This window comes from Elephantulus edwardii, unplaced genomic scaffold (genome assembly GCF_000299155.1).
Source record: "Elephantulus edwardii isolate Elephantulus edwardi_28Jun2011 unplaced genomic scaffold, EleEdw1.0 scaffold00027, whole genome shotgun sequence".
NCBI lineage: Eukaryota > Metazoa > Chordata > Mammalia > Macroscelidea > Macroscelididae > Elephantulus > Elephantulus edwardii.
The window spans coordinates 10,281,887-10,292,938 of record NW_006399777.1 but is presented as its reverse complement, the minus strand read 5'-3'; the positions used below and the strand labels follow the sequence as shown (position 1 = coordinate 10,292,938).

The 11,052-nt window shown below is 41.2% G+C and overlaps 1 protein-coding gene across 1 annotated transcript in view; it reads left to right on the top strand.

The window, feature by feature from the left end:
• The window catches only part of THRB (thyroid hormone receptor, beta), a 96,931-nt gene that overhangs the window by 46,971 nt on the left and 38,908 nt on the right, over positions 1-11,052 (top strand). The gene's annotated exons all lie outside the window — the stretch shown is intronic.

The following is an 11,052-nucleotide window of genomic DNA, read 5'->3' as shown; positions in this document are numbered from 1 at the left end:
GTATAATATTTCATGAGTTCCTTGTTTTTCAATGCAGCATAGTATTCCATTGTGTGAATATACCACAGCTTCTCTATCCATTCATTTGTTGATGGAAAATGTATATACTTCTAAGAATTCCTGAGTCGGGAGGAGTAAGTTAAGATTCTGCCCAGACTCTTGCAGTGTTGGAAATCCAGAGCCGCTTTCACCCTGTCACTTGTCTCCAGGCCCTCTTCCCTCTCCTGGATGCAGCTGATCCAGATGTCCTCCTCCACCCACTCCTCACACTCTAGGTTCATGGCCTCATGACTTCCGCACCCCGTGCTCCCCAGCACAAAGAGCATAGCCAGACTGAGAGCAGAGAGTGTCTCAGTGATGCCATAAGGATGAGGTCGGGAGACCAAGGAGCCAGTGGCCGTTCTAGAAAAGATTGTGAAATTTCAAGAGCCCCTGGAGAAGCTCTGGTTAGAGATACAGCTGGTGTGGGAGAATGAGGTCGCTTCAGCCAAGAGAAAGGCCATTAATATCATTTGTATTTAAGAGATTGGGAGATATCAAAACAACCATGAGATATCTTCTCACCCCAGCCACAATAGCAAAATTTAATAAAACAGCAAGCATCAAATGCTGGTGAGGTTGTGGAGAAACTGGAACCCTTATTCACTGTTGATGAGAGTGTAAAATGGTACAACTACTGTGGAAGGCTGTGTAAAGCTTTTTCAAAAAGTTGTAAATAGAAATACCATTTGACCCAGCAATTCTACTATTGGGAATATGTTGTTGTTGTTATGTGCCGTTGGGTCGCTTGCGACTCTGCCACCCAAGCAGATATATGCACACCCTTGTTTCTTGCGGCTTTGTTCACAATAGCAAAGAGCTGGAAATAGCCCAAGTGCCCATCAACAAACTAATGGATAGAGAAGCTGTGGTATGCTCACACAATGGAATACTATGCTGCGTTGAAAAACAAGGAGCTCATGAAATAGTAAGCAAAATGGGTGACCCTGGAGGACATTATGCTAAGTGAAATATCTCAGTCACAAAAGGACACCTATTACATCGGGCCACTGTTGTAAAACAGGACTGACAACGGGGTTGAGGGAAGACAAAGAAGTGGGGAAAGAATGATATATATTGCATTGAAACAGATGAGGGAGAGATCTGTTTAAAAGGGATCTATGATTAGGTATTATTGTCATGACAGGAGTCCAGAACGAAGGCTGCATACTGGAGTGGACTTAGGGGGAGGGAGTGTATAACAATGAAAGAATTTTTCTTTTACTTTTCAATGAATAGACTGAATTGGGGGCAGGGATGGGCAGAGAGAAAAGTCCAACAATGGGTGACTGGAAACCCCAAGTCTCTGCAAACTATCATTAAAAGTAATTAAAAAAATAACAAGTAAAAAAGAGAAAGATTGGGAGATAGACAGGACGTGGTCTGCTGTGATGGTGAAGAGGGTGGTAGAGGTAATGGTGATGATGAAGAAACATGAGAAGAAGGAAGAAAAGGAAACTTTGTGGACGAGATGGGCAAAACAGAGAGATCACTTAAATGTAAAAGTAAACTTACGACCTCCTGAAGTTCAAACCCACCAGCCACTGCACAGGAGACAGATGGACAGTCTCCTTCCATGAGATCTACAGCCTTGCAAACAGGAGGGAAGGTCACCAGGAGTCCCAGTCAACTCAGTGGAAGTGTATTTGGTTCTGGTTTGATTCTAGAGACAAAAGTGGATTAATGGTTGCAAGAATTGAGGTTAAGAAATTGAAGATTGACTGCTAAGTGTATTATGGTACTTCTTTGGGGAGCCTTGGAAATGTTCTGTCAAGTCCTAATGGTAGTGGTTGAATATGCACCAAATATACTAAGAATATTATTTAAAAATGTTGAATTGCACACTTCAAGTGGGTGAACTGTATGTCATGTTGAATTGTGTAAATAGGCAGCCAGAGACCTAGAGTCTAAGAGGAAGGGTGCCATATCAAAGACTAAGATGTGTTTGGCCCTATCCCATGGTGTTTTTATTTGGCAATTGGCAGCATCAAGATGGATGGTGAAGAGATTGAGATTGTTCACAGCTTTCGTTTGCTTGGCTCCACAGTTAACACTCTTGGCACCAGCAGGTAGGAAATTAAAAGACATATTGCGATGGAAAAGTCTACTATTAGGGACCTCTCCAAAGTACTGAAGAGCAGTGGTGTCACTCTGGAGACTAAGGTGCACCTGATGCAGGCCATGGTCTTTGCAATCACTTTCTAGGTATCAGAGAGCTGTACAATGACTAGAGAGGATAGAAGGAGAGTTGATGCCTTTGAGCTCTGGTGTTGGAAAAGAGTGTTGAATATACCATGGACTGCTAAGAAAATGAACAGGTTCATCTTAGAGAGGGTTAAACCAGGCTGCTCCTTGGAGGCAAAGATTCTGAAGCTTTGTCTGACATACTTTGGACATGTTGCAAAGAGGGACCAGTCCTTGGAGAGGGACGTCATGTTTGGGAGGGTGGAGGGACAGCTCAGGAGGGGAAGACCCTCTATGAGGTGGATTGATTCAGTGACTGGGGTAATCGGGATGGGTGTGTCAGAGGCAGTGCTATTGGCACAAGATAGAGCAGGGTTTAGGGCTGTTGTACATAGGGTCGCTATGAGTCACAGGTGACTCGATAGCACATAACAACAACAATGCATGTGAAAGTGGGAAAACTAATAAGGAAGAGCCAAAAAGAAGTGATGCCTTTGAATTGTGGTGTCAGTAGAGAGTATTGACTATCTCCAGCTGACAAATGTACACACAAATCTAAGCCTAAGCGCTCCTTAGAAGCAAGGTTTAGGAGACTTTGTGCCACATACCATCTTACAGAGGAGCTCTGGTGGTCAAGTTTTAATAACCTGAGCTGCAGTCCCATGAAGCACATGATGTGGGTCCACCAGCTGCTCCGTAGGAGGAAGGGAAATCTCCTGTGTGATTAACTGCCTCTGAAAACCCACTGGAGGGTCAGCTATGGGTCAGTTATGACTCCACAGCCCTCAATAAACAACATTGGGGGCCGAGGAGGGACTAATCCCTGGAGAAGAACATCATGCTTAGAAAAGTAGCGTGCCCGTGAGAGCAGGGAAGACCCTCTATGAGGTGGTTGATACCATGACTGCAGCCAGGGGTTCAAGTCCAGCGTGGACTGTGAAGATGGTGCCGAATGGCCACCGTGGGACAGAGTTTGCATTGCTTCCCATCAGGTGCCTTGCTTCGGAGCCAACATTAATGACCCCTAACAACAGAGAAAGCTCTGGTGGCCTGCTGGTGAGGTTAGTGCTGAATTAGCATGGCCAGCTCAAACACACGCGGTTCAAATACAGAAACTGCTGGCAGAAGAAAGATGGGATTCTCCTCCCGTGTGATTTACTGCCTTGGAAAACTTGCTAGAGGGTCAACTGTGCATCAGTCCCAACTCGGGAACACACAACAATATAGCTGTTTTATTTAAAAAGGCATAAAACTCAAAAAAACCTGAATGTTAGTAAGGTTTGTTGTTGTTGTTGATTGCCTTTGAGTTGAGCATGACTCATAGCGACCCTATGAACAAAAAGGCCTGAAATCCCTCTACAAATATCGACATTTATCAAAGGTCATAGGGTTTATTAGTTCATTAAAAGTTCATAGGCATAATTATTGACGTATCATTGCCTGTGGTCTTACAGTTTTGGATAAATAATAGTTTTTTCTAAATATCTGAAAGACGAGTAAGAGGTAGGTGGAATGTAGTAGTGTGAACATGTAAGTAACTGTCATTAACTTAAGTAGATGTTTCTATAGAAGGGTTGAGATTGGAATAAAGACAGAGTTAAGCACTTCTTCATCCACCCACCAGGAAGATAGGAGAAACAAGAGAACAAAAGAAGCCACTTCTCAGTCTAGCAATCAGAAAATGGACTTTTCTACTCATCGATTGCATTCTTTTTTTTTTTTCTGGTTAAGTCTTTTTATTGGCAATGTGATAAGAGGCTTAATGCTCACTGACTGTCTCCCCCAATTAGTTCTCCCTTCTGTCCTAGCCTAAGACCTTCTGCTACAGAAGACCCTTATTTCATTTGGTCTGTATTCATTTCCCAAAATAGTAGCAAAGTATTCTCTATCCAGTATTCTCAAAGTGTTCTCCAGTGTTCTGGAACAAATGATAAATTTTTTTTTATAAGAGCCACAATCAAACAATGTTTATTATGTCTTCAGATTCATTTCATATGTGTGTTGCCCATTTTGTAAGTGGGTTATCAGTCCTTTTCTTGTGAGGCCATTCTTCCACGTTTGTTATGAGACCCTTGTCTGAGAAGAATTTAAAAAAATAAGGGAAATCTTAACTTCTTTATTAAAGACCAATATTTTTAATACAGGTTTCATTAAGTCGTAAGTTTAGGTAGCAGTAATGACATTATCATCATTTTGAAAAGTCTTTATCCTTCCAGCCTTCGAATCCTCCCACCTCTAAGTTCCTGATACAACCCTCTTTCTTTGTGGGTTTGTAACAAACTTACCAGTAACAGCTAGACCATCCTTCCCATGAAGTAGATTCTGGCTTCTGAGGGTTCCGTATAAACAAAGCTCTCCCTGCTCTCTAGTTAGAACTAATCAAACCTACCATGAACTTGAACTTGCAGTCTAAGGAGGGAAGAGTTCACAGTGGTTATAATTGGAGCTAAAATTGGGGAAGCACAGCGAGATAGGGGAGTATCCAATCCAGACTTGGAATGAGCGTGAAGAGCTAAAAGACATATACGTTCAGTACATTGTATTTCACACATTCCTTCATTGATATTGTGTCTGTACTATCATTCTCATACACTGTTGTAAAAAAATTAACCACCATTGATCTATGCTTATAATGAACCCATCTTGTCAGGTGCCCATTGGACCTTTACTAATTCCTTCACCTACTTCTTCAACCCAACAAACTCTTGAGACCCCATGACTTTCCCTCTCCTCTTTGGATTTTTGTATTGTTGTTATTGTTGCTAAGTGTCGTCAAGTCATAGGCGACTCATAGCAACCCTACGAACAAAACACCTGAACACTTATATAACGTTCATCATTTCTCCAAGTTCATAGGGTTTCCAGAGGCAAGCTATTACGGAAGTGGATGCCTCTTCTGCTTCCAAGCTTGTTTTAATCGGGGAGCTCCATCAAACACTGTCCACCATGGGTAACCATTATCACATTTGATGCATCAGTGTCACAGTGTTCAGCATCACAGCAACCACGAGTTACCTCGGTACAGCAAATGGACAGACCAGTGCTATACAACTTAGAACAATGTTTGACCAAAAACAATTAAAAGCAGGCCTGAGGGACTTTTGTATATAACTCACTTCTATCTTTACAATATGGGTTTTATGTAGTATTTGCCCTTATGAGACTCAGTTCACTAAAAATAATGCTTTCTAGCCTCTCCCATGTTATATTTTTCAAATTGTTCCTCTCAAATGCTGCATAATATTCTATTGTTTGAATGCTCCATAATGTCTCAAGCTATTCAATTGTTGATGGATATTTGGCCATTTCCATATTCTTACTATTGTGAATAATACTACTATGAGCGTTGGTGTACAAATCTCAATTTGTCTCAGTTCTAATCTCAGGGTTTGTTCCTGGCAGTGGAATAGCGGGGTCATATGGAATTTCTATGTTGAGCTTTTTTTTTTCCACAAAAAAATAAGAACAATAATATTTATTTATTAGACTTGTAGACATTAAGTGAATTTCTATGACTAAAATATTTTTGGTGCTTGGCAGTTGTTTTTGCTAGTTGCTGTCCAGTTGATGACATCTTCAAATATAACAGAACCAAGCATTGTGCAGTCCTTAGCCAACTTCTTGACATTTGATATTGTTTATGCCACTCTATATTTTGAGTCCCTTAGGGTACTTATCTTCAATCACAATGTTGTATTAGATAACAATGTGTTTCAATATGTACACTTTCCACTATTTTTTGTTTGTTTTTTAATTTTTATTAAATTTTATTCGTTTTAATGAACATTTACAGAAATTTTGGGTTTTCATTCATTCACTGTTGCCCTGTACGTCGAGCTTTTGGTGGAAATGCCAAACTGCCTTTCCGAGTGGTTGTACCATTTTACAGTCCCCACCCCCAACAATGTGTGAGAGTTCTAATTTCTCTACATCCTCTCAAATATTGTTTGCTGTCCTGTGAAACTTTGCCATTGCTGCTGGGGTGAGATGGTATCTCATTGGGGTTTTGATTTGCATCTCTTATTACCGTTGTTTTTTAGCATTTCTTCATCTGTCTGTTGGCCATCTGAATGTCTTCCTTTGTGAAAATCTTTCCCTGTTAAAAAACTAATAGTTTTTAAACTATTCCCTGTGAATGATCCTGGATGTAGTTCTTATCCTAGTACCTACCACATTGTATGCAAATTAGTTGCTATTGTCTGTTTTCCTACTAGATTAAAAGCTCTGCCAAGAATTATCTTCAGATCACTGGCTCATAGTTGACATACATAAATATTTGTTGAATGGAACTCTCTGCTTTTCTTAAAGACTTAATAGCTTTATGGAAATTTATTTTTTTTAATTTTAAATTGATTTTCATGAAAGTTTACAGAGACCTTGGATTTCCATTCATTCATTGTTACACTCTTCTCCCTGCCCACCCTTGGTGATCGTACACCAATGAAGGAGTTTTTCTTTTGCTTTTCAAGGAGAGGAGCGAACTGGGGGTGGGAATGGGATGGGTGGGGAGAAAAGTGCAACAGTAAATGAATAGAACTCCAAAATCTCTGTAGATGTTCATTGAAATAAATTTTTAAAAAAATCTTTTCATTGTTACTCAATCCCTCCCCCCAGGTCCACTCCACTATGTTAACTTTGTTCTGGACTCCTGTCATAACAATAATATCTAGCCATGTCAGTCTTGTTTTATAACAGTGGTATTATGCCATATTTTGTTTTTTGTGACTGAGATATTTCACTCAGCATAATGTCCTTCTGTCTATAAAACCTAGTTGAAGCCATAATTCAATGTTTACTAGTATATTCCAAGTTATGTGACTCTCATTACTGTTTCCAGAACGTTTTGTTTACCCCAAAAAGAGATCCTATATCCGTTCGTCATTCTCCATGTCCCCAGCCACTAGCAACACTCATCTCCTTTCTGCCTCGATAAATTTAACTCTTCTGGACACTTCATGTAACTGGAATCCTACAGTCCATGGCCTTTAGTGACAAGCTCTTTCCCATTCAACATAATGTTCTCAAGGGTCATCCATGTAGCAGCTTCATTTTATTTTATGGTTGAATTGTATGTCATTGCCACTTTTCCTTTATTCTTTCATCAGTCGATAGACATTGACATTGTTTCTAGGTTTTTGTAAAAAATTTTTTAATTTTACTTGTGATTTTAACAAAAGTTTACAGAAAAGTTAGGTTTTCATTCATTCGTCGTTGTACATTTTACTCCCTCTCCCAGTTCACTTTTCTTTTTTTTTCTTTTTTTTTTTTTAGTTTTTATTCATTGTTGCACAATTACCTTACCTCCTCCCCCAAGTCTTCTTTGCAATCTGCCTCTTTTTCTGGGCTAGTGTCATCTGTATAGTGCCTAAGCATATATTCCTTTTAAACAGTTCTTTGCTTCATCTGTTCCAGTGCAATGGTCATTATCTATCCCCCCTTATCCTGTTCTGCACCCAGCTGCCCATGTCTGACCTGCTTTGTAACAGTGGTGCTATGCAGTATTTTTAACATTTTGCTGTTTGAATAATGTTGTTGTGAACATTCATGTACACACTTTTGTATGGACATAACCTTTTAAGGTCTTCTTGCATCTATAAGTAGGTGTGGAATTATTGTAGTGTGTTCTTTGAAACTCTTTCGCTTCCCAGGAAGCCTTCAAAATGTTTTGCAACATGGCTGCACCATTTTACAATTCCATCTGCAATGTATGAAGGTGCCCCTCTCTCCACCCACTTGTCAGCACTAATATTATCAGGGGGTTTGTTACCACCAGCCTAGCGGGCAGAGAGCTCTGGTGGTGTAGTCACTAGGGACTTGTGCCGCCAGTCTAAAGGCAGTTCCTCTCTGAGAGGTTATATACACCAGCTGGTCCATGAGAAGAAGGCAGGTAATCTCATTCTATGTGATTTTGTCATTATGGACTTTCGAGTCAGAATCAACCCATAGCTGACCCTCCAGTGGGCTTTCAGGGGCAGTAAATTCCACAGGAGGAGATTGCCCATCTTTCTGACGTAAAGCAGATTGTGGATTCGAACTGTGTGCCCTGGGGTTGGCAGTGCAACTCCTTGCCACTAACTCACTCAGGTTCCCTTGCATGTGATTTGCAGGTTTTCTACCTGCTGGATGGAATACCAGCAGTGAGCGAGCTCCACCTCTACAGCAGTGAGATAAAGCGCAGGCATGGGAAAAGCCCTGGTGGTGTAGCTGGCTAAGTGTTGGATACCCCACTGAAAGATCAGCAGTTCCAACCCACCATTTGTTCCCCTGGAGTATAATGAAGCTGCCTCCTCCAAGTGTCCCAGTCTTAAGGACGAATACTGCATAGTGCCACTGCTGTAAAACAGAACTGACATCGGGGTTGGTGGGAGACTGAGAAAGAGGGGATAAATTATATATACCACATTGAAACAGATGAGGGAGAGAACTGTTTAAAAGGGATACATGATTAGGCGGCATAGTGGAGTGGACTTGGGGGGAGGGACTGTATAACAATGAAAGAATTTTTCTTTTCAAAGAGAAGAGTAAACTAGGGGGTAGGGGTGGGCAGGCAGAAAAGTGCAACAATGAATGAATGGAAATCCAAAGTCTCTGTAAACGTTCATTAAAATTAATAATAATAATTTCAAAAAGAGTTACAGTCTTGGAAACCTGAAGGGACAGTTCCACTGTGTCCTATAGGAATGATAGGAGTTGGAATCAACTTGATGGAGTGGTAGAGTCGGGCTGACGTGGTGTTTCGTTGTGGTTTCCTTTGCCTTTCCCTAAAGACTAATGGTGTTGAGCATCGTGTCCCCTTCTTTCGTTCGTTTTCACGTCTCTCCCCTTAAAGAATGATCAGGGTCGGCGACACAACTCCACTGCTTATGTGTATATCTCCCAAAGCGACAGTTACTGTCTTGTTTTTACTATGTCTTCAGTACCTAGTACGTTGTTGTTGTCAACCGTCAAGTCGGAACGGACCCGTAGCTGCCCCTCCAGTGGTCAGAGGTGGTTAATTGCACGGGAGGAGACTTCCCATCCTTCTTCTGTGGAGCAGCTGGTGGATTCGAACCACGTGCCTTTGAGATTGCTCATAGTAAACACTACATAAATGTTCACTGATGACACAAATGGTGGAATGAATGGGGGGGGAGAGAGAGAGAGAAGAAGGAGGAGGAGGAGGAGAAGAAGAAAGAGGAGAAGGAGGAGGGAGGGAGGGAAGGAAGGAAGGAAGGAAGGAAGGACGGACGGACGGACGGACATACAAACAACTCTGGTTCTTTTGAGCTCCTTAGTTCTACCCAAGTCTTTCCCAGAAATTTCCTTTTAAAAATATGAGTTTTGAAACCTTTCAAATGTCCTCAGCTGATAAAAGAATGAAAGTGTCATGCAAACCATGCTTCATCAGTTGATAGACACTGAGGTTGTCTAACTCCGTAAACTCAGAAAAGCCACAATATTAAAAAAAATATATAATCCTGTACATAACCCAGATCTCACTCTGAAGTCATTCCTCTCCCTCCTAAGGAACGTTTTTCTAAAATATAGTCTGAGCAAAGTAATTGCTATGGAATTGTGAAAAGGATTCCTTTTCTCCTGATCTATTTATTTCATTGTTTCTGAAAAAAGTAAGTTTTTCGTGACTTTGTTTAATCAAAGATCTGTGAAAATGTGATGGTAAAAACATGGAGTAGGACTCCTGTCATTTCAACCAGCCAACAAGACTTTAATGAGTCCGAGAACATCACAGGGATTCCATGATCCTAATAACGAGAGATTTTGTTTTCTCGACCTCTCTCTTCTCCAATAGAGGGTGCCCTGTTTTGACCTTTTGTATTCTATCTGAAGTTTGCGTGCCTGGCAAGCTGTGGATAGATGTGAAACAGCATTTATCCTTTTGCGTCGATGTGTGTGTGCTGTCCACAAGGGAAGGGAGAGAAAGCAAACTCGTGAGAAAGTAGACTGAGAGGTTTTAACTTCCTGGGTCAAGGAACGAAAACGAATGAATTTAAAAACTTAAGAAAATTCTGCCGTAAGTCTTTTACCTAATGAAGCCATTGTTCTTTCACATAACTAGTCTTGTTAGGTCCTCTTTCTAATATCACCAGTTTGCTTGTTTTTAAGATGGCCATTTCATTCTGCTTAAAGTTAACTCTCTATTTAAAAAAAAAAAGGGAGGGGGAGTTCTGGTGGCCTAGTGGCAAGAACCTGCATTGCAATCTCAGAGGCGCACGGTTCAAATCTACCAGATGCTCTGCCAGGGAAGGAGGGACAATCTCCTCCTGTACCAGTCAGATCTGATTTGACGGTACACACACACACACACACACACACACACACACAAATAATAAAAATAAAATAAAAAATATTAATTTTTAAAAATCTGGATGACTAGAAGTTAGGAAGTCTGGCTTATGATTTCTGTAATTGCTGGGTGGCGTGAACCACATTTTTGATTGCTAAACAAACCGAAGATTGCAAGTCCAAGCCCACCCAGCCAGGTCCTGGCCATCTGCATCTGAGAAGCCAGCCCCTAAAAGGCCAGTAGATGACTGTTGTACTGATACACATGGGGTCGCCATGGGGTCCCCTCAAAGACAACTAGTTTCTTCATTTTCACTGTGACTCTGAGGCCGTCTCTGCACCTCAGAGACCCCTTGATGGCCTCTCACTACATTTCTAGTTGTGCTGACCTCCACCTGTACAGAGTGGCACCTTGGTTCCAGAGTGCATCAAGTCTTCTGTGAAGTGGTTCTAAAAGGAGGCGTGTGAGAGTGCATCTAAATTCCAGAATCAATATCCATAATAGTCTACGTGTTTCCTACTGCCAAAGGGGCCCTTTAGAGTAGT